Consider the following 25,802-nt stretch of genomic DNA (forward strand, 5'->3'; position numbering starts at 1 on the left):
TTCACTATTTTCCGCAAACAACATACAACATAGATTCCTCATGTGCGACCCCTGATGAAGGGAGAACCCCCAAAATGAATTGAGTCAGACTGAATTTGAATTTACTTGCGCAAAAGTGGATTTTGAAAGTGATTCTATGAGAATAAATATGCTTAACCTGGAATACAGGTGGATTTGCTTCCAAGAGAAGGAGACATTGATGCACTTTTACAGGTACAAGCTGGGGAACAGGAGACACAGACCAGATCTAGTCTGAGCTATATAAACAACTCTAGCCACACACATCTACCTTCTAGCACGCAATGAGTGGATTACATAAACACTACAATAATGAATGAAAAATACACTGCATGCTTAGACAAGGTTTGCTATGTAACCTCTGAACTCCTGTAAACCTAAACAAACACCAGTAATCAGACACTAGGGACATCACCTGAAGCTCCTAAGTTTTTCATTTTGTTTGGCATCTTGTTTTTGGAGAGTGGGTTTTTACGATAAGCTATTTTTAGGTGTGTCTTCTTTTATTCCAGGCTGGGCACTAGTTTTGGCATTGTCATCTTTTATACTCTGCATACCAATTTGCTGACTTTCTTTCACGCATACCTCATTTCCCCGAACGGGAAACGTCTGGGGGTGGGGTGTGTCAGGTAGCCCCTGTGGTAGAAGATGGGATAGAGGATAAGGAGTGCCATGCCATCCCTTCATATATTTCTCCCCTCCTATATTCACAGTCCCCTTTTACCAGTTGTCCGCTTTGCTGTCATCAAGAAGTGGAGAGAGGGGAATCGGCAGGCGGCCCCTTTAAGCCGGAGCTGAGGACGGACATCAGAGGATACACGCTTGAAGAAGGGGTGGAGAGCGCGAAAGGTTGGTCAGTAGTTGGTCCAGCTACACGGGGCATAGGAACGCGAGGTGGAGAAACCAGCGGGGGAAGACCGGAAAGACAGAGAAAGACTAACAGCCTTCAGAGAGAGAGAACCGGAGCCCAGGGGAGGTCACAGCTTGCCGGCGAGCAGAACACCCGAACCTGGCGGAGGAGGGAAAGCCGAAACAGAAGACCAGACCTCACTGAAGGACTCAAAGTCACCACGCCACTGCCCCGGAGGGACGTGGCTTTTCCAGGTGCGTGGGCGTCTACGGGCTTTTGGAAAGGGGCTGAGTAAGAGAGGAATGGGAGGGGAGGCTGAGGGGTGAAAGGGACCCAGGGAAAAGGAAATAAGTGAGACGGAAAAGAAAGACAAGAGCAGAAATCATTGGCTACTCTTTTTCTTTTGGTTGCTCCAACCTCTAGCCCCTCCCTTCACATTTATGCATAGCTATTATTTATCCCTCAAATCCTCCCTTGATTAAACCATAAAGCAAAAACACTTACCTGAGTCTTTTCCTTCTGTCCGAGGGACGACGGCGGCCGAGGCTCACCTAAGGGACTGAAGTGGAAGACCCTGTGGGAAAGAAGAATATAAAAGAGACAATCAATCATTGTGATTTCCTGTAATACTAATAAAAAGTGCATACCAAGAAATTATTCAATGCAGTGTGCTCCTTCTTGCCCAAATCTTCTCCACGAGGAGCTACATACTTTCCCCACAGGGAATGGGAGACAGACACACAGAGACCAACAGACACACACACAGGAAAGCATAATAGGAAAATGCTATATACAGTTTTTATATGATTGCATATGTACATTGTTTTAGAAAGATGGTGGAACTATTAATTCTGTTCAATGTGCTTATTTTGCTAATTACTTTTATCTGCTTTTATTATCATTGCAGTTTGGGCTGGACTGTTCCCATGAGGCACTGATTTGCATATGGCCATGTCTGAACTGGGGTGGCATGGTGAGCAAAATAATGATGGATTTACCCAGATCTCTTGACTGGGGGTGAATTAGAATGGTTCAATTACTAATGAAAATGCTAATATTATGTTATTTTAATTTGATATTACATATGAATTACCCCTAAGCAGAAACTACTTTAAGGAGAAATGTAGGATTGGTAAGTAGAACCCCTCTGTCTTTGTGAAGTTGAAAGAAAGGCTCTTGTATAGGTAATGCCTGAAGTTCATCAACTCTCCTTAGTGAGGTTATAGTTATGAGGAAAGCAACTTTCCATGATAGGAATTGTAACTGACATTTGTGCATTGGTTCAAAAGACGGGCCCATTAGCCTTGTAAGGACTATGTTTAAGTTCCACTCTGGAGCAGGGGGAATACTTGGCGGTACCTTTTTAATCCTTCCATGAAGGCTTTAATCACCGGTACTCTGAAGAGAGGTAGGTGTTGTCTATGTTGCAAGTGTGCAGCTACGACTCCCAGGTGTAAACAAATGGATGTGTAAGTGAATCCACATTGCTGTAAATGCAACAGATAACAGATTAGGTTCTGCACAAAAGCATCAAGATGATTGATATTGTTGTTGTTACAATAGGCAACAAAACGTTTCCATTTGCTGCATAACATGCTCTAGTAGTAGGCTTTCTAGCTTCCTTAAGAATATTCATACAGTCTGGTTGTAGTTGTAAATAACCAAACTCTATGACTTCAGGAGCCAAATCGCTAGGTTGAGTTCTCTGGGAATTGGATGTCTGATTTCTCCATGGCTCTGAGTGAGGAGACAAGGTGTGAGATGTAGCTTTTGATGTGGAACCAGTGAGAGTTCTAAGGATGAGAGTACCAAGGTTGACGAAAACATGTGGGGGCTATTAAGATCAGTGTGAGGGACGTTTGTCTGAGCGTCCGAACCAGAAATGGAATTAGAAGGAGAGGCGGAAAAGCGTAAGCAAATATCCCTGACCAAATCATCCATAGGGTATTGCCTTTGGATGCTGGGTGTGGGAACCTGGATGCAGAGTTTGGGCATTTTGTGCTGTGCACTGTGGCAAACAGATCTATCTGTGGAAAACCTCAGTTTTGAACGTAGGGAAGAAGAACTTGGGGATGAAGTTCCCACTCGTGTACTTGCTACCTGTGTCTGCTGAGCAGGTCTGCAATCTGATGGTCTACTCCTGGGAGGTGTTCTGCTAGGAGATAGATTTTCTGGCGAATCGCCCAATCCCAAATGCTTTGTGCAAGGTGCGACAGCTGGAGAGAGGGAGTCCCTGCCTATTTCTATAGGTAGTACATTGCTGTCATGTTGTCAGTGCAAACTAAGGCAGTCTTGCCTAAAAGTTGGGTGAGAAAAGCTGAGTGCTATGAACAACACTGCTAGAAGTTCCAGGTAGTTGATGTAAAGACGTTTGTGTTTGTCTGACCACAGCCCCTGGACTTTGTAATGTTGTATATGGGCACCCCAACCAGTTAACGATGTGTCTGTGGAATCGGGTCTATGAAAGGCTGTCCTGCTAAATTTTGAAGGTTCCACCACTGCAGCGAGCGATGGTTTCCGCTGTCTACAAACACTAGGTTGGGGTCGCAAATTGCGAGGCTCATTAATATTAATGAGCATCCCGCAATTTGCGAGCCCATTGGGAATGTCAGCCCTACCAGGGATGGTGGCCTGCTGGGCTCAGCAGACCACCATGACTGGGACTGCTTTTTAATAAAGCAGCTTTTTTTTTTCCTTTTTTTTTTTTAAATGCAGCTCGTTTTTCTTAAAGGAAAACGGGATGTATTTAAAAAAAAATGAAACTTTTTGTTTCATTCTTTAAGGACTGGCAGTGGTCCCTGGGACCACTGCCGGCCCTTAAAAAATATTTTTAGACACAGTCACAAAGTGGAAGAGGTACACTGGGGACCCCTTCAAAATTGCGACTGCATTACCACCCTCTTGATGAGGGTGGTCATTTGCAAGTGTTTTGCGACTGCAATTGTGGTCTTAAAACATTCACACATAGCATTGCGTACGCAATTAGGAAGGGAATGCCCCTTCCTAATTGCGACTTACAATTCTTAAATAGAGAGTCGCAAATAACCTGCAACTCGCTACTTTGGAATTGTACATGGCCAACAGTGATTTTGCATGTGCAAACAGGTTCCCAAACCCGTTTGCGCATGCAAAATCACGTCGTACATCTGGCCCCCTGTGATTGATTCCACTGAGTCGCTAGACATTGTTGCAGAGGACGCATGTGAAGCCTTGCATGAGGTACGATTGCAACGCAGGATGCCATCATTCCCAGCAGATGCATGAAGCCTTTGGCTGGTAATGATTGGTTGAGTTGAAATTGTAATAGTGTGGCCTGGATATTGTGAATCCTGGCTATATTGGGAGTGGCAGGAGCATTGAGAGTGTTGATGGAAGCTCCCAGATAAGATTGCACTTGTGCCGGACACAGGTGAGATTTTTGTGCAATTATTGTAAAACCCAACTGGTGAAGTAGATGTACTGTTGTCCGATTGTGTAGTGTCCTTGGTGAGAGAGAGGATGATCTGGGTGTCGTGGGCGTAGGATACTATACTGAGTCCGTGCTGTTTGACGATGGTGACAACGTGTGATTCCTAGTGGGTAAAAACACGGAAGAAGATGTCCTGGCATGTGACGTCACCTACCGAGGATCGAGAGTGGGAGAGTGGCCCGGAGGAGCAGAGAACGGAGCTTTTGGAGGCGAACCCGGGGACGACAGGAGTAAGCCAGGAGGCCACCGGATTTGTGAATCGCCGTGCCACACTCCTGAGGGAGGAGTGTGGCTACAACAGGTACGGCAGCGTTTGGCGGACTGGGTAGGAAGACGGGGTTCTTCTAAACCATAGCCGCGTGTGTGCCAGAATATCTGCCCAACCTTTCTTTGTCCTCACCGTGTAAATATACCCCTCCTCACCAGTAATCACGCCTCTGCACCCTCGCACGTTTAATAAAGTGTTTAGCACCTTAGCACCGGTGTCCCCTGCACTTGCCCGGTTCCCTGTGGGAGAGTCCAGATAGAGTACATATCCTGACGATCTGTACCTGTTTATTTTCCCTGGCGGAGTCCAACGAGGAGTTAGGAAGAACGGAACATCCCTGAAGTCTGCTTCTTAACCATCTGGAAACAAGACCATAACCAGATGCCATCAGGGACCCCAGAGCTTTTCAGAGAGACACCTTGACAACCCGCCATAAAAAGACGTTTTCCAAAATAAACCTTACCTACCCCGAACTGGTCTTAGGTCTCTTCTTGATCCCATGCCACAGTCACACACTACGTTGTGACACGACGAGGGAAACCCAAAAGGAATCACACTAGGGTCCTTGGGCAATAGGCTATTTTACAGAACAGGGGACCCTAGACATTGAGAATCAGAGTAAATAATAGACATATACTGAATAGTATATATGACCTCCGCCCAGCCGGGCAGGTTTCTTTAATTATCCAAAATGTTTTTGTTACTCAGTGTAAACGACAATTGTACAAAAGTGGGCACAGCCTGTGACCCACAAGAAACAAGAACAAAACAAGTGACACAAACAGTTATGTAGAAGTGCACAAAGGCGGTCTGTACTCATTCCATGGTAATACAGACTGGTATACAATCTCAGCAACCCATTGTTGTTCAGAATTTATGTAGTCAAATCAACATATGGTGCATTTAGGTCGACGACGTTTCGATGCAATTACACAATACTTGCATCATCATCAGGACAGAAAAATATATGTCATGTTTGTCTTGGAAAATTTAAAAGCCTCGTGATTTATCAGAGTAGCTCCATGGTAGGCTTTCCTCGGAGTGTTAGAAACTAAGGAGATAAATGTTGGATAAGCTATCAGAATAGCTCCAGTGTTTGCAATACGTGCAATTTGAGGTGATTAGGGATTTAAAAATGAATACTCACGATAGTTTCATTTCCGTGAGAATTGGGAGGATGTTCAAGCCGAAGGTCACGCTTGGTCCTGGTTAGTGTTTCTGAGGGATAATTAGGTGCAGCATGATGGCTGAAGGAGGGGGTTCTGACGGAGATTTATACAATTGTCGTTTACACTGAGTAACAAAAAAATTTTGGATAATTAAAGAAACCTGCCCGGCTGGGCGGAGGTCATATATACTATTCAGTATATGTCTATTATTTACTCTGATTCTCAATGTCTAGGGTCCCCTGTACAGTCACACACTACAACATCTTTCCCTTTAAACCGAAGATAACAGCCTACAATAAAAAACGAACCAAAAAGCAACAAAACTAGAAAATGCATTTCCAAAAGCTGCAAAAGAGAAACTGTTAATACAAACTTTGTTGGTACCTTAGTAATGTGCTTACTTCTTGGCTTCACTCCATCTGCAGCAATAACGCTCTGAAAGGAGAAATTACTGCTGTTAGTCTCAGAGTCTTCAGTATAACTAGTCTCAGGCAAGAAGACTGTGGTGTCGGAAGATAACTTTCTCTTATTTGGCTTCATAGATCCACCAGTTACGCAATCGCTATTAGCAGACAGGCCACTGTCAGCAGCATCATAACTTCAGGCAGATCAGCAAAGCGGATCTCACCACTCACATTGGGTGAACAGACTCGTCTCTGCTACATACATCCACTCTGTTCTCAAATTAGCTTGGGGCTGTCAAAATGCAAAGAGCTGCAATATATTGGCCACACTTTCCTGACTACCTTGTTTTAAAAAGTTGTGACATTCAAGCGTGATGCTTGGTTCATCTCCAAGCTGAATTTTTTTAGAGGTTCTATTGCCACACAATACTATTCCCATATTCCAGTTTGTCCACAGGGTGCTTCAAGCCTGGTAGGTTATCACCTGCGTGTTTTGCAGATAATTTCCACAGGTTTTCCACAGATAGATCTGTTTGCCCTGGGGAGCGACTGATGACTCAGCCTGCACCTGGCCCAGGAAGGGCGAAGTACTGTCAACAAGGTACTCCTGGCTGCCCCTGTCCACACAATGCTGGCTCCACCTCCTGTGGAGCGTCTGATGTGCCTGCCCCTCACACTGAAAGCAGAAGCCAGAAGTACACCCAACAAGTGCTCAGAGACTGAATGAAGTTATGCAAAGGCCCCCCTGGCCTGAAAAGACAAAAGAAATGCTGTATAAAAGTAGGAGACCTGCTCCTTGTAAATCAGAATCCTGTTTCCACAAAGAACCTCGGCCCAACTAGAAGGAGAAGAAGACGCTGGAAGGACTGGCCTGCTGCTTGCCTTGCTGAGGAAGGAGAGGAAAAGACTTGCTGAAAAAACTTTACTGATTTGTGCTTGAAACTTTCTCCAAGGTCTTGTCTGAGCTTGCCCTCTAACCTGAGCCACAGGACCATCTGGCTCAACCTGCTCTCTGCTCGTCTGCCGGTAATTTCAAGGACTTCTGCCCCGCCGGAGACGTGATCTGTGGTGCCCCCAGCCCCTCCTTGAGGCCGTGACCAAACCGTGTTTCCCCGTCCCCGCCGAGGAAGAGTCCCGCTCCGTCGAGCTGCTCTCCCCCCGCTGAGGGAAATCGCTGTGTCACCTCGCCTTGGAGGCTCGCTGCCGTGACCTTTGTGGTGCCCCCCAGCCCCTCCTAGAGGCAGTGATCGAACTGTGCTTCCCCGTCCCCACCGAGCGAGAGCCTCGCTCCATCGAGCCGCTCTGCCCACGCTGAGGGAAGTCGCTGTATCACCGCCGTTGGAGGCCCGCTGGTGCACCCCCCCCACGCTCCCGTCTGACGTCCCCACTGGACCCTACAGACACAGAGGACAGACAGCTGAAGCTTCGGGAGCCTCGGGTGCCAGCCTCGCTCTGCTGAGAGCCACCGTGTGCCCCGCAACAGCCTTCACGGAAACCCCCAAGAGATGCCGCACACCGGCACACACGTTCTTCTTTCCCCTCGAGAGCACTGTGCGCAGCGGTTGCCTTTGTACACTGATCTCCCCACCTGAGCTGCCCTTCAACCTTCAGCGCTCACGGTGCGAGTCACCCTCCGTGCGCCGCAAGAAGCGTACCCCTTGATCGGACTGCCCCGAACGCCTCGTTGCTGGGAGTGGTACGAGTCGAACCCGTGCTCACGCCAGATGCGTGAGACGCGGTAGGGTTTCGCCGTTTACACCGGAAGAGGCACACAGAAGCGCAACAAAGCAGCTAGTGAGTCCTGAGAGGACTCAAGGAACTGAACTAAACATTTAAACTGCAACAAGGAGAACACTGCCTATTTTCAACCTTGTGGCTAGGAAAAGCGTTACCTATGGTCTTGTGATAAATACTTGCCTGCATATCTATATTTTTACATAAAGAAGACGTATTTTTATATAACCACAGCCTGGTGTCCATTTGTGGGGGGATTGGTACATTTTACTGTGTGTGTTATTACAAATGCTTAACTCAGAAACGCCTGAAGAATAGCCTTGACTGCTCAGAAGCCACGCACCTAGAGGGTGAGCAAGGGTAATTCTAAGGGGTCATCCTTTGCCCTGACTTAGAGGAGAGGGTGCCTGCTTGTCACAAGGGAAAACTTGCGCCAACCAGAGACCCCCAATTCTAACAGTTATTATGTTAACATTTTAAATGCTGCACCTTTTAATTTGTTCCGATATGAAAAGATCCTTAACCTGCACCGGCTTTGATAAGGGGAAGGAAATCATTTTTATAGGGAACTTGTGAGAAAGTAGCTTTTTTTCGAGGAAATATTGTTTGTTTGTGGCGGATTGCTGTGTTCAAGTTGTACATTTGGGAAAAACCTGATCTATGAAAAGGCCAATATTTGTGACGTCCATAAAACTTAAATCTGGTAGTAAACATCTGGCACACTCCGAGATGCAAGTAACACTGAATGGCCTGTCCCACACAAAATACTGGCTGCGCACCGAGTTAGCACCGCGTGGGACGGGATCGTCCACGAGTAAAATCGATATAAAGCAAAGATTTTGACTTCAGCGTGTATTTATAGCTCCCGGGAATTCTGTGCTACATGTCCACCACCACCATGTCCACCACGTCCATCACCACCACGTCCACCACCACATCCACCACAACCACATCCACCACCACCATGTCCACCACCACCATGTCCACCACCGTCACCACGTCCACCACCACCACCATGTCCACATCCACCACTACCATGTCCACCACCACCACATCCACCACTACCATGTCCAACACCACCACATCCACTACCACCACCACATCCACCACCACCACCACATCCACCACATCCACCACCACCAAGTCCAAGACCACCACCACCACGTCCACCACCACCACCACGTCCATCAACACCACATCCACCACCACTACTTTCACCACAACCATGTCCACCACCACTACATCCACCACCATGTCCACCACCACCACATCCACCACCACACCCACCTCCACCACCACCATGTCCACCACCACCACCACCACCACGTCCACCACTAACATGTCAACCACCAACCAGTCCACCACCACCGCGTCCACCACCACGTCCACCACCATGTCCACCCCCACCACGTCCACCACCACCATGTCCACAACCACCACCACGTCCACCACCACCACATCCACCACATTCCCCACCACCATGTCCACCACCACCACGTACACCACCCCCACACCCACCACCACCACGTCCAACACCACTTCCATCACCACAACATCCACCACCACGTCCACTACTACCATGTCAACCACCAACCACGTCCACCACCACGTCCACCACTATCATGTCCACCACCACCATGACCACCACCACCACGTCCATCAACTCCACATCCACCACCACTATGTCCACCACAACGATGTCCACCACCACTACGTCCACCACCATGTCCACCACCACCAGGTCCACCACCACACCCACCACCACCATGTCCACCACCACCACATCCAGAACCACCATGTCCACCACATACACCACCACGTCCACCACCATGTCCACCACCATCACCATGTCTACCACCACCACATCCACCACCACCACATCCACCACCACCACCACCTCCATCACCACCACCACGTCCACAACCACCACCTCCACCACCACCTCCACCACCACCACATCCACCACCACTATGTCCACCACCACCATGTCCACCACATCCACCACCGCATCCAACACCACCAGGTCCATCATACCACCACCATGTCCCCCACCACCACCACGGCCACCACGAGTCTACCACCACGTCTACCACCACCACGTCCACCCCCACATCCACTACCACCGCGTCCAACACACCGGTCCATCACCACCACGTCCACCACCACCACATCCACCACATCCACCACCACCACATCCACCACCACCACATCCACCACCACCACCACCTCCACCACCATGTCCACAACCACCACCTCCACCACCACCACATCCACCACCACTATGTCCACCACCACCATGTCCACCACATCCACCACTGCGTCCACCACCACCATGTCCATCACACCACCACCATGTCCACCACCACCACCACCACGGCCACCACGAGTCAACCACCACGGCTACCACCACCACGTCCACCACTACCACCTCCACGTCCACCACCACGTCCACCACCATGTCCACCCCACATCCACTACCACTGCGTCCAACCCACCGGTCCATCACCACCACGTCCACCACCACCACATCCACCACCACCACCACCACCACATCCACCACTACCATGTCCAACACCACCACATCCACTACCACCACCACATCCACCACCACCACCACATCCACCACATCCACCACCACCAAGTCCAAGACCACCACCACCACGTCCACCACCACCACCACGTCCATCAACACCACATCCACCACCACTACTTTCACCACAACCATGTCCACCACCACTACGTCCACCACCATGTCCACCACCACCACATCCACCACCACACCCACCTCCACCACCACCATGTCCACCACCACCACCACCACCACGTCCACCACTAACATGTCAACCACCAACCAGTCCACCACCACCGCGTCCACCACCACGTCCACCACCATGTCCACCCCCACCACGTCCACCACCACCATGTCCACAACCACCACCACGTCCACCACCACCACATCCACCACATTCCCCACCACCATGTCCACCACCACCACGTACACCACCCCCACACCCACCACCACCACGTCCAACACCACTTCCATCACCACAACATCCACCACCACGTCCACTACTACCATGTCAACCACCAACCACGTCCACCACCACATCCACCACTATCATGTCCACCACCACCATGACCACCACCACCACGTCCATCAACTCCACATCCACCACCACTATGTCCACCACAACGATGTCCACCACCACTACGTCCACCACCACCAGGTCCACCACCACACCCACCACCACCATGTCCACCACCACCACATCCAGAACCACCATGTCCACCACATACACCACCACGTCCACCACCATGTCCACCACCATCACCATGTCTACCACCACCACATCCACCACCACCACATCCACCACCACCACCACCTCCATCACCACCACCACGTCCACAACCACCACCTCCACCACCACCTCCACCACCACCACATCCACCACCACTATGTCCACCACCACCATGTCCACCACATCTACCACCGCATCCACCACCACCAGGTCCATCATACCACCACCATGTCCCCCACCACCACCACGGCCACCACGAGTCTACCACCACGTCTACCACCACCACGTCCACCCCCACATCCACTACCACCGCGTCCAACACACCGGTCCATCACCACCACGTCCACCACCACCACATCCACCACATCCACCACCACCACCTCCTCCACCACCACCACATCCACCACCACCACATCCACCACCACCACCACCTCCACCACCACCATGTCCACAACCACCACCTCCACCACCACCACATCCACCACCACTATGTCCACCACCACCATGTCCACCACATCCACCACTGCGTCCACCACCACCATGTCCATCACACCACCACCATGTCCACCACCACCACCACCACGGCCACCACGAGTCAACCACCACGGCTACCACCACCACGTCCACCACTACCACCTCCACGTCCACCACCACGTCCACCACCATGTCCACCCCACATCCACTACCACTGCGTCCAACCCACCGGTCCATCACCACCACGTCCACCACCACCACATCCACCACCACATCCACCACTACCATGTCCAACACCACCACATCCACTACCACCACCACATCCACCACCACCACCACATCCACCACATCCACCACCACCAAGTCCAAGACCACCACCACCACGTCCACCACCACCACCACGTCCATCAACACCACATCCACCACCACTACTTTCACCACAACCATGTCCACCACCACTACGTCCACCACCATGTCCACCACCACCACATCCACCACCACACCCACCTCCACCACCACCATGTCCACCACCACCACCACCACCACGTCCACCACTAACATGTCAACCACCAACCAGTCCACCACCACCATGTCCACCACCACCGCGTCCACCACCACGTCCACCACCATGTCCACCCCCACCACGTCCACCACCACCATGTCCACAACCACCACCACGTCCACCACCACCACATCCACCACATTCCCCACCACCATGTCCACCACCACCACGTACACCACCCCCACACCCACCACCACCACGTCCAACACCACTTCCATCACCACAACATCCACCACCACGTCCACTACTACCATGTCAACCACCAACCACGTCCACCACCACGTCCACCACTATCATGTCCACCACCACCATGACCACCACCACCACGTCCATCAACTCCACATCCACCACCACTATGTCCACCACAACGATGTCCACCACCACTACGTCCACCACCATGTCCACCACCACCAGGTCCACCACCACACCCACCACCACCATGTCCACCACCACCACATCCAGAACCACCATGCCCACCACATACACCACCACGTCCACCACCATGTCCACCACCATCACCATGTCTACCACCACCACATCCACCACCACCACATCCACCACCACCACCACCTCCATCACCACCACCACGTCCGTAACCACCACCTCCAACACCACCTCCACCACCACCACATCCACCACCACTATGTCCACCACCACCATGTCCACCACATCCACCACCGCATCCACCACCACCAGGTCCATCATACCACCACCATGTCCCCCACCACCACCACGGCCACCACGAGTCTACCACCACGTCTACCACCACCACGTCCACCCCCACATCCACTACCACCGCGTCCAACACACCGGTCCATCACTACCACGTCCACCACCACCACATCCACCACATCCACCACCACCACCTCCTCCACCACCACCACATCCACCACCACCACATCCACCACCACCACCACCACCTCCACCACCATGTCCACAACCACCAACTCCACCACCACCACATCCACCACCACTATGTCCACCACCACCATGTCCACCACATCCACCACTGCGTCCACCACCACCATGTCCATCACACCACCACCATGTCCACCACCACCACCACCACGGCCACCACGAGTCAACCACCACGGCTACCACCACCACGTCCACCACTACCACCTCCACGTCCACCACCACGTCCACCACCATGTCCACCCCACATCCACTACCCCTGCGTCCAACCCACCGGTCCATCACCACCACGTCCACCACCACCACATCCACCACCACCTCCACCACCTCCTCCACCACCACCACATCGACCACCACCACATCCACCACTACCACCCCCACCCCCACCATGTCCACAACCACCACCTCCACCACTACCACATCCACCACCACTACGTCCACCACCATCATGTCCACCACATCCACCACTGCGTCCACCACCACCATGTCCATCACACCACCACCATGTCCACCACCATGGCCACCACGAGTCCACCACCACGTCTACAACCACCACCACATCCACGTCCACCACCACGTCCACCCCCACATCCACCACCACTGCATCCACCACATCCACCAACACCATGTCCACCACCACCACATCCACCACCACTATGTCCACCACCACCAGGTCCACCACATCCACCACCACCATGTCCACCACCACCAACACAGCCACCACCATGTCCATCACGAGACCACCACCACATCCACCTCCACCACCACCACCACCACATCCACCACCACTACGTCCACCACCACAATGTCCACCACATCCACCACCACCATGTCCACCACCACCAAGACCATCACCACCACCATGGCCACCATGAGGCCACCACCACGTCTACCACCACCACATCCACCACCACCACCTCCACCACAACCACAACCACCACGTCCACAACTACCACCATGTCCATCACCACCACATCCATCACCACCACGTCCACATCGTTCACCCCCACCATGTCTACCACCACCACGTCCACCACTACCACCCTCCACCTCCACCATGTCCACCACCACCACACCCACCATCACTACCACCACCACGTCCACCACCACCATGTCCACCACGTCCACCACCACCATGTCCATCACCATCACCACGTCCACCACCACATCCACGCCCACCACGTCCACCACCACCACAACCATGTCCTCCACCACCACCGCTACCATGTCCACCACCAATACCACCACATCCACCACCACATCCACCACCACCATGTCCACCACATCCACCACAACCACCACGCCCACCCCCAACCACATCCAACACCACTACATCCACCACCATCATGTCCACCACCACTACGTCCACCACCATGTCCACCACCACCAAGTCCACCACCACTTCCACCATCACTACATCCACCATCACCACACCCACCACCAACACGTCCACCATCACTACCACCACCACCATCACAACATCCACCACCACCATGTCCACCACTACCACATTGTCCACCACTACCACATCCACCACCACCACATCATCACCACCACGTCCATCACCACCATGTCCGAAACAACCATGTCCACGTCCACCACCACACCCACCACCACCATGTCCACCACCACACCCACCTCCACCACCACCTCCACCACATCCACCACCACTACGTCCACCACCCCCATGTCCACCACATCCACCACTGCATCTACCACCACCATGTCCATCACACCACCACCATGTCCACCACCACCACGTCTACTACCACCACCACATCCACGGCCACCACCACGTCCACCCCCACATCCACCACCACCACATCTACCACCACTGCATCCACCACCACCATGGCCACCACCACCACCATGTCCACCACCACCGGGTCCACCACATCCACCACCACCATGTCCACCACCACCAACACGGCCACCACCACGTCCATCACGAGACCACCACCACATCCACATCCACCACCACCACCACCACATCCACCACCACCACCATGTCCACCACCACCATGTCCATCACCACCACCACAGCCACCACCACGTCTACCACTACCACATCCACCACCACCACATCCACCACCACCACCTCCACCACAACCACAACCACCATGTCCACAACCACCACCATGTCCATCACCACCACATCCATCACCACCACGTCCACATCGTTCACCCCCACCATGTCCACCACCACCACCACCACGTCCACCACCACCACCCTCCACCTCCACCACCACCATGTCCACCACCACCACACCCACCACCACTACCACCACCACCACCACGTCCACCACCACCATGTCCACCACATCCACCACCACCATGTCCATCACCATCACCATGTCCACCACCACCACATCCACGCCCACCACGTCCACCACCACCACAACCATGTCCTCCACCACCACCACTACCATGTCCACCACCAATACCACCACATCCACCACCACCATGTCCACCACATCCACCACATCCACCACAACCACCACGTCCACCACGTCCACCACCACCACGTCCACCACCACCACGTCCACCACCACTACCTCCACCACCATCATGTCCACCACCACCACGTCCACCACCACCAAGTCCACCACCACACCCACTTCCACCATCACCACATCCACCATCACCACACCCACCACCAACATGTCCACCACCACTACCACCACCACCACCATCACCACATCTACCACCACCATGTCCACCACTACCACATCCACCACCACCACGTCCACCACCACTACGTACACCACCATCATGTCCACGACCATGTCCACCACCACCACCACATCCACCACCACACCAACCTCCACCACCACGTCCACCATCGCCACACCCACCACTATCACCACGTCCACCACCACATGCAGCACCACCACATCCATGTCCTCCACAACCACATCCACCACTACGATGTCCACCACCAACACTACCACACCCACCACCCCAACCACCACCACATCCACCACCATGTCCACCATGTCCACCACCACCAACACGTCCATCACCACCACTTACACCACCACCACGTCCACCACCACCACCACCACATCCACCAGCACTACGTCCACCACCACCATGTCCACCACATCCACCACATCTACCACCACCACCACGTCCACCACCACCATGTCCACCACCACTACATCCATGTTCTCCACCACCACATCCACCACTACCATGTCCACCACCAACACCACCACATCCACCACCACCATGTCCACCACGTCCACCACCACCACGTCCACCACCACTACGTCCACCACCATCATGTCCACCACCATGTCTACCACCACCACATCCACCACCACACCAACCTCCACCACCACCACGTCCACCATCGCCACACCCACCACCACCACGCCCACAACCACATCCACCACCACCACATCCATGTCCTCCACCACCACATCCACAACTACCATGTCCACCACCAACACCACCACACCCACCACCCCAACCACCACCACATCCACCACCCCCAACACGTCCACCACCACTACATCCACCACCATCATGTCCACCACCACTACGCCCACCACCATGTCCACCACCACCACGTCCACACCCACCTCCATCACCACCACATCCACCATCACCACACCCACCACCACCACATACAGCACCACTACGACCACCATCACATCCACCACCACCATTACCACATCCACCACCACCATGTCCACCACCACCACATCCATCACCACCACGTCCATCACCACCATGCCCAAAACCACCTTGTCCATGTCCACCACACCTACCACCACCACATCCACCACCACATCCACCACCACCACATCCACCACCACTACGTCCACCACCACCACGTCCACCGCCACCACAGCCACCTCCACCACCACCACATCCAGCACCACCACCATCACCACCACATCCACCACCACCACGTCCACCACCACGTCCACCCCCACGTCCACCACCACCACGTCCACAACCACCACGTCCTCCACCGCGTCCACCACCACTGTGTCCAACACCACCGCATCCATCACCACGTCGTCAATCACCACCACGTCCACCACCACCACGTCTACCACATGTCCACCACAATGTCCACCACCACCCCCACCACCAGCATATCCACTACCACCACGTCCACCACCACCAAGTCTACCATCACCACCATGTCCACCACCACGTCCACCACCACCACCATGTCCACCACCACCATGTCCACCACCTTCATTTCCTATGCAATGAATAACGTTAACAGATTTTTCAGTGGGGCATCTGCAGAAAAGTCCTCTTCCTGTTGGAAATTAAGAGAAATTTAACCCCTCACCCAAACAATACATTTATGAAATAAAATGGACTGAATGAGAGCCATGGCTTGCGGCCTTGGTGCTACAGTAATACTACACCTGGCGGCCAAGAAACCAAGCACGTAGAAGCCCTGAGAGCACAGCCGCCGCGCCGCAGATGCACGCACCGCGGCGGCCATCTGTGGTTTCTGCCCCGGTAGCTTGTGTGGTTTAATGTAACAGGCCATTGGCTGTGAATAGATCCCACGCGCTTCCCAGGGGCGAGATACACTTACAGGGGAAGATTTAATCTTCCATGAAAAATCCGTGGGATGCCAGTGGAGCATGGGACAAAGAGGCACGAGTGGTTTAAAGCCGTTGCCAAAAGTACCACTGGACATAACTTCTCCAAACAGTATATGTACATCTTCACGATTGTAATGCACACCAGAACTGGGTGGTAAGGACAACTGTGGCAATCAAACCACACACACAGGTATCTAGGTAATCTATAGGATTGCTTCAGTTGTGGGGTGGGAAGGGGGAATTCCATAAATCTAATGCCATTTGAATATAAATAAATTGGGGACTTTACTATAAGGACAATAGTACTTCAAGGAAGTAAGCGGCCACTGAGGCATTTATACCACACACATGTTTATTTGTTGACAGGAAAATACACTATGCAAAATGTTTCAGTAACTGACAGCTTTTGGTTAAACCTGGGCAGAATCATTCAAATTCAAACTTTGTTGACAACGAATTAGAAATGTATGGTTGTGTGTACAGTGCCCTAGGCCATAAGGGCACACACAAAAGCTTCAAATTTAAGTTTTCTAATGTTACTAAAAAGACCATGATACTGAAGATAACAAGCATTTGCAATGCAACAGGTAGCGCATTTACACGAGTTTAAGCTATTGGGATTGTAAATGACAAAGCATTTTATTTATGTTTTGAAACCCAAAACATAAATAAAAGGCATTGTCATTTACAATACCAATAGCTCAAACTTGCGTAAATGTGAAAGCAATTCAATTGCAAATGCTTGGTTCAGTTTGTTGTGTGCCCAAACACCCATTTGGTAGCAAGTAGCAGGTATACCCCAACTGCCTGGTATTTACTAAACATCAAATGAATCGCTAGTGGGCTGCCAACTATCAGGGTCCCACTGAGATAGAAAGTAGTCACGGCCAACAAAATAAAAATGCTCACCATTAGTTAATAGCTGAAGAAGTGGCATCTTTAAGCTAACTGTAATGCACAGCTATCATGCAAAATGAAAATAATACTAGATTACTGCATAGAATATCTGTGCAATGCAGTAAAAAAAGTACATAGATATGCAAGTCAGATTCAGAGAGGACTATATTCATTCTATATCATGCATTACAATATTTTAGCTTTCTCCCACTGGAAACTTGCTCTGCCCAATAAAAGTTAATGTTAACATGTTCCCGCACGTTTCATTAAAACTCTCCCACATTGTTGTACCAAAATACATTTAAGCCTTCTATATTTATGTACATGAGGGTATACGCTGCTCATGTGCGTGCTTATAATACGTGAATCATGGTTCATTACCATTAAAGAGAGGGATAATAGACTTGCAATGTCCCTCTCTGTGACATTACTGTACACTGCCTATGCTAATTTGCAAACCCTGCCCCTCTAAAACCTATTTTTTGTTTTGTTTGGGGCTCGTGCCCCCTGTACTTTTCATTTTTGTACTTGCGATTTTGCTGTTTTCAGTATCTGTATGGACTTAAATATACAAAAGTGATGTTATTACAATCCTTAAAATAGAAAATGTGTCACAATTTGTGACTTACGTGAGGACGGAGGGACAGGAGACTGATTAGTTAAGTGGTGAATAAATGCACCAGCCTCGTCACACTCACACTTCCTTGAAGACTTGACGAGCCTGTCTGCTCTGACACATCTGGAAAGTTAGGGAAGGATTAGCAGAATGAGCAGCTATTACTCCCATGGGACCACCGAGAACAAAGGAGATACAGCGGCCCCGGCTCAAATGCGATCCCTTTTTGAAGAACATGGAAATACACATGTAGCTAGGGCGGTTGCCAGGGAGGATAGATATCAGTGATACTCAAAGTACGGCCCGGGGGCCGCATAAGGCCCTCCAGGTCTTTACATGCAGACACCCCGGCATCAGCAGCACTCGACTCAGAACTAACATGAAAAAGAAACGTACATATACTGCAAACACTTTTTTAAAGGTTAATTGCAGTTAGGAAAAGGAAGTAACTAGGCCCTTAACTTTAGGAACACCTTCATTCTTAAAGGCAGCCACTAGATATACATGCTTTGTTTCCCTACCCCGACTTTACACCCTGCTGGCATCAGTGCGGCCCTCGGTCACACCATAAACCAAACTTTGCGGCCTCCGGGAAAATGTTTGTGAGTACCTGTGACCTAGATCAACAAAAGGTGGAAGTAGTTAGACTCGAGGACGAAACAGAAGCATGCATCTCCAAAAGGCACAACAGGAACCAATGAAAACAAGCCTTGCCTTTGGGACCTTATAAGTGTTTAGCCATACAACAGTTGATGCTGTTGCACCAAGGATATTGTGCTGTATAACTAAATACTTGTAAGGTCCCAAAAGCGAGACCTAGTGGCTATGCCAATGCTTGTTGTTCATGTTTAGCTATACAATAATTAGGTATTCAATCTTTCTATCTCATGACTTCACCTGGGGTTTAATATGGGTGCTGTGGTCCCTGTTGTGAGTCTGGCACCCTTGCCTGGCCTTGCTGAGCATTCTAAGGTCTTTTCGTAACACCAGGACTGAACTAAAGAGGGCCTGTGGATGACAACTGCGCATGCGCTGAGGACAGACACAGCCTCCTGCCGCCGAGCGCTGGTTTAGGAAGGTCTTGAATTAACACAGCCTACCGCGGATTAAAGAGGGCCTGTGGATCACACCTGCGGCGGAGCATGGGTTACAGAGGTCTTGGGTGAACGCCTGCACATGCGCGGAGGACAGACACTACCTCCCGTCGCCGAGCGTTGATTCAGGAAGGTCTTGAATTAAGAATCTGGAACTCACTTCCACCAAACATTAGAAAAATTCCAAACACTGCAACATTCAAGAGGGAAGCGAAGATCTTCCTAATGAACAAGTTCCTCCCTTAGGCAAGACTTTCCATCAGTACTACTCTGGAATCCTGATGTAGAACTTAATGGCAATACACATCGGGATCATTCGGAGAGGATCAGAGGTACACCTCTGTACACTAAACAGATCCTAAATGTGTTATTGTTGAAACTGCTAAGAAAGACATATACCGGACTCTAATATATATTAACACTACTATACCGTTGTACTCTAACTGTAACACGTGTAGCTGTGAAACGCTCTGATACCCTTGGGTCACGTTCGCGCTATAGAAAACTCTATAAATAAAAATAAATAAATAAAATATGTTGTGTGTTTTGTTCCATTAATTTTCCAGACCATATATTGATCTGCATACCTTGGTGATGTATTCTAGAACTGTCTTTTCATTCAAACAATTGCGACACCTAACTGAACACATTGTAGCCAATATCATTAGATGCCCAGGTTCTGATGGACATGGGGCAACCCCATTAATTTCTATGGTAACATTCTAAAAGTGTCATTTTCAGAATTGTAATTTAAAATTCAACTTCAACATGAGTTAGGATTTTAAATAAGACACCAAACTTGAACCAAACATCTCTTCCCATTGGGAAAATACACCTCTGAAATGTAACACAGCAACTCCAATGTTATCCTACGAGAGAGAGATAGGCTGCGCTGTAGTAAAAAACAAACGTAAGAGCTTTTCACTGCCAGGACATGTAAAACGTAAAAGCACATGCCCAACTTTTTAAATATTGCACCCTGCTCTTAGGACTACCCAGGGCCTACCATAGGGGTAACTTACATGTATTAACAAGCAATGGCATAGCCAATAGGTCTCACCTTTGGGACCTTATCAGTGTTTAATCAGAGATTTTGATTTTGGCAATGTTTTTAAGCTATGTTACCCAAGTGGACAGATATGCCTACTTAGAAAAGAGAGAGTTTGATGTACCCAACAATTGAAGATCTTGTTAGTGTGGATTAAAACGATACACAAACCCTAATGCACAAGCAGATGTTAAAAGAGCTTGTGCCTGAAGCAGAGGGACCGTGAAGTTTGCAAACTTAGTTTGGTGTGGGTGCAAATCCTGCATTGTCTATTTCTGACGAGTTGCCCTACCACTGCTGAAACAAGGCCAATGGAGGCACCAATGGGTGAGGTGGACTGGCCTCAAGGGTTATGTGACCTCAGTGCCAAAGTCACTGTCGCTATAGCGTGTGCTGCTTCATAGGCCTGCCTGCAAGACTGGAGGTGAACTTCGGTATGGATTGTGGTAACCTTTAAGGTTAACCAATACCTACCACTGCTAGGGTCCACCTGCTAGTGCTAAGACACTAGGGCTTCTAAGGTCCAGTGGGGCCTTCTAAGGTCTAGCATGGGAATATGCTCCCTCAGGAGAATGGTCTGGTAATGAATGCTGAACCTGGTTCACCAGTTCCAAAGTCGGCATCTCTGGCCATAGAGCCAAATTCTCACCCCCACTGAACACCAAACTGCCCCACTGAGAAAAAGGAGCCCCATCACGTAGAATTAAAGCACCACCTGAATATCTTTTGAGGTGTTATTCCTCTGGCGCAGTAGGGACAACTTTATAGTGTATTGCTCTGATTTAAGAGCATACAAGCTGTTTGTTTTGTTCTCAGTGGGGGAACCAATCATTGATTTATTGTTTTTTTTATTTTTGATATATGTATGTGTTTGATATATGTTGTATATGTTGTATATATTGTATGTATGTAGTGTATCATATATATGAGTGTGATTTAATTGTTTGTGTAAAGATGTGTACATTGTGTATATATGAAAACTGTATATGTACTAGTTTAATGTGACTATACTGTGTTTTTTTCCCGTCACTTGAAACGTACACAAGCTGTAATAGCAGAAATTAATTTGTCCTTAATAAGAATAGAGATTAGCAGGGTAATTAATTGTACTCTGGCTGGAAATAAATGTTTTTGATTGATCCCTCCATACCATTCTTTTGTGAATTTACATCATTGATGTTATTGCCCTGGTATTTGAGAGTAAATTGGGCATGACCCCTACTATGTATATACGTGTCCACTGAGAAAAACGTGCACTGCCTATAGCTACAACCCAATTGTGCCCCGCTAGAAACACCTGGATGCGACTCATTTCAAATTATGCACTCGACAAGAGCAATATGCTGCCTGAAAAGAAAAAGTAATAACCTCCTGGAAAAGCAAACACTTATAGGGAATGCAAGATTAAGTAAAGCATGTGTAATATTACCTGGAACAACATGGTTACCTTAACACTTTTACACTCAATATTTAGAAATCAAAGAGTGTTTTTGCCTGAAAAGTAAAGGACATGACTACATGAATAGGAAGGGACCTGTTTCAATGCCCATTGCTTATATCCTTACAAAACATAAGCAGTATGATTTAAAAAGACCACATCCCTGAACACAGAGCCGTGGTACACATTTTATAAACTATAATAAGGAAAACAGTCGATAAGGATTGCATTAAACGTTTTCCACTCCACGCACCAACAGAAAGACGAGAAAACGAAAGTACTGTTTCACTGGCAAACTCCGTGAAGTGGCGCTAATGTGTTTAGGTGTGAATAAAACCAATCTGGCCACTTTGCGACCCCTCTGTTTTGCTTTACTTTGTATTTTTCTTATTTTGAACCTTTTTTCCTCTTCATCCCCGAGGCTGCACTTTGGAATAGAAAAATTTGAGAAAAAGACGACATTTCCAGCAAAAGTGTTTCTTTCTCTTTTGGATCCATTTCACAGGGGAACAAATGAAGGAAACGAGAGGAAAGAGAGGGTAATAGCCGTTTCTTGAAGTCACGCTTTCATTCAGCAAGTGAGGAAGAGCGAGACAGAGACAGAGAGAGGGAAGAAGAGGAAGAAAGGAGGTGGCTGCTGACCGCGGCAAAGCAGAAGTGGACTCTCTCCTAGTCAGAGTAGAAGGCGGAAGTGCCTCTTTCTGGCCAGACACACCCAGGGGCAGCCTGCGCGTCGATGGGTGCGTGAGTCCAACCTCCCATGGTATAAAAAAATCAGCAACAATGAGAATGTAAATTTCCCTCAAATGTTCAGGTAAAGAAGTGTGGTGGCAAAGATTCCTCACAGTGCAGTATAAAGCAGTGCAGCGATAAGCATCTCTCCTAGTGCAGTAAACATCAGTGCAGTGTACACATTTTCACTGTGCATGCCCCCCTGTAGTGCAGTACAAAGCAGTCCATTGTGAACATAGTCCTCATAGTGTAGTAAAAAGCAGTACATTGCACAGCGATTTCTTATAGTGTGGTAAAAAGCAGTACATTGCACAGAGATTTCTTATAGTGTGGTAAAAGCAGTGCCCTGTGCACAGATGACCTCTTTAAGCTGTAAATATCCTTTACAGTGCCCTGAAAAGCAATGCAATGTGCACAGATTTCTTATAATTAAGTAATAAACACGTACAATGTGCACAGATTTCACAAAGTGTTGTAAAAAGCAGTCCAGTGTGCAAAGATGTCTCATAAAGTATTACAAGTAATACAGTGTGCACAAATGTAAAGATTAAGCTGTAAATACCTCCGTGTGCAGTGAAATGCAAAGTAACTTGCAGGATTTCCCAGCGATCAGTAAAAAGCAGCACAGTGTGCACAGATTTTTATATAGTAGACTCTCTCCACCTCCTGGAGGGGGGGCAGGTTTGGAGTCTGAGGGGGTGGGGGGCAGATCTGGGGGGGTCGGTGAGGGTCTGTAGATGAAGATAGCTGCACAGACACCCGAGAGGGTGTCCTTCCGCCTCTGCAGTCAGCTGAACACAGAAAGAAGCCAGAGGTATCAGCATCTAATGCTTGTGCTGACTCTGTGGCCCCTGACCCGGAACACAAGTTCCCCCATGCTTGGGCCATACTCAACAATTGGCCGGAAGTGAAGTCGGGATCTGCTGATGCTGACTCTGCCGTTGATGACCCTGAGTCCTTCACCTCACACTGTAACTTCATCCAGCGCGGTCAGACACTGCTCCTCCGCACATGAGCAGACTGCCGAAACAGAAGCGGTGGCTTGACACGGCTCCTCCGCACATGCGCAGACTGCCGAGACAGAGGCAGTGACTCGACACCGCTCCTTCGCACATGCGCAGACTGCCAAGACTCCAGAAGTGGCTGGATACTACTCTTCCGCACATGCGCAGACTGCCATGACCCCGGAAGTGGCTGGACACGGCTCCTCCGCACATGCGCAAACTGCCGAGACAGAGGCAATGAGTCGACACCGCTCCTTCGCACATGCGCAGATTGCCAAGACACCAGAAGTGGATGGACACTACTCTTCCGCACATGCGCAGACTGCCATAGTCACCGGACAATAACACTGAGTATTTTCACATAAATGAGCCTAAAACACTCAAAAGGTAAATAGACTTTCTCAATTAGGAATGTTGTTATTCACCAGAAATCCACATCCTGCACTTCACGTGTGAGAGACACAAACCCAAAACGATGTGGCGTAGCGGCCAGAGCTGCAGTCTATGGGTCGAGTACCGGCGTCGGCTCACAGACCTGTGATTCTGGGCAAATCACTCCATCGCCGGGTCTGGAACAAGTGAAGGTGACCGTGTGTAAAGTGACTGGGCCTCATGTAAAGCGCCCAATACCTCCTGCTCGACTTTGACCATAAAACTGCAACAACCGCCCCCCCCAACCCTGGAAACGAGGCAGAGCACGGATCCAAACAGAAATAAACAAAGCAACAACCTCGAGTTTAACACTCCCTGCACTGACACTGACTCCCTGCACTGACACTGACTCCCTGCACTGTCACTCATTCCCTGCACTGACACTCACTCCCTGTACTGTCACTCACTTCCTGCACTGACACTCACTCCTTGCACTGACACCCCCTGCACTGATACTCACTCCCTGCACTGTCACTCACTCCCAGCACTGTCACTCACTCCCTGCACTGACACTCACTCACTCCCTCCCTGCACTGACATTCACTCCCTGCACTGTCACTCACTCCCTGCACTGACACTCACTCCCTCCCTGCACTGACACTAACTCCCTGCACTGTCACTCACTCCCTGCACTGACACTCACTCCCTGTACTGTCACTCACTTCCTGCACTGACACTCACTCCTTGCACTGACACCCCCTGCACTGATACTCACTCCCTGCACTGTCACTCACTCCCAGCACTGTCACTCACTCCCTGCACTGACACTCACTCCCTGCACTGACACTCACTCACTCAC

General features: G+C 50.1%; 1 long non-coding RNA gene across 1 annotated transcript; it reads right to left on the reverse strand.

Moving 5' to 3' along the window:
* Positions 1-1,372: 1,372 nt before the first annotated feature.
* On the reverse strand, positions 1,373-24,403 carry LOC147666485 (uncharacterized). Its single transcript, XR_015304764.1, has 3 exons — positions 24,130-24,403; positions 6,159-6,209; positions 1,373-1,442 (listed from the first exon to the last, which is right to left on the reverse strand). It is a non-coding gene; the product is annotated as an uncharacterized LOC147666485 (long non-coding RNA).
* Positions 24,404-25,802: the final 1,399 nt, after the last annotated feature.

This window comes from Lissotriton vulgaris, unplaced genomic scaffold, assembly GCF_964263255.1.
Source record: "Lissotriton vulgaris unplaced genomic scaffold, aLisVul1.2 SCAFFOLD_1669, whole genome shotgun sequence".
NCBI classification, from domain to species: Eukaryota; Metazoa; Chordata; class Amphibia; order Caudata; family Salamandridae; genus Lissotriton; species Lissotriton vulgaris.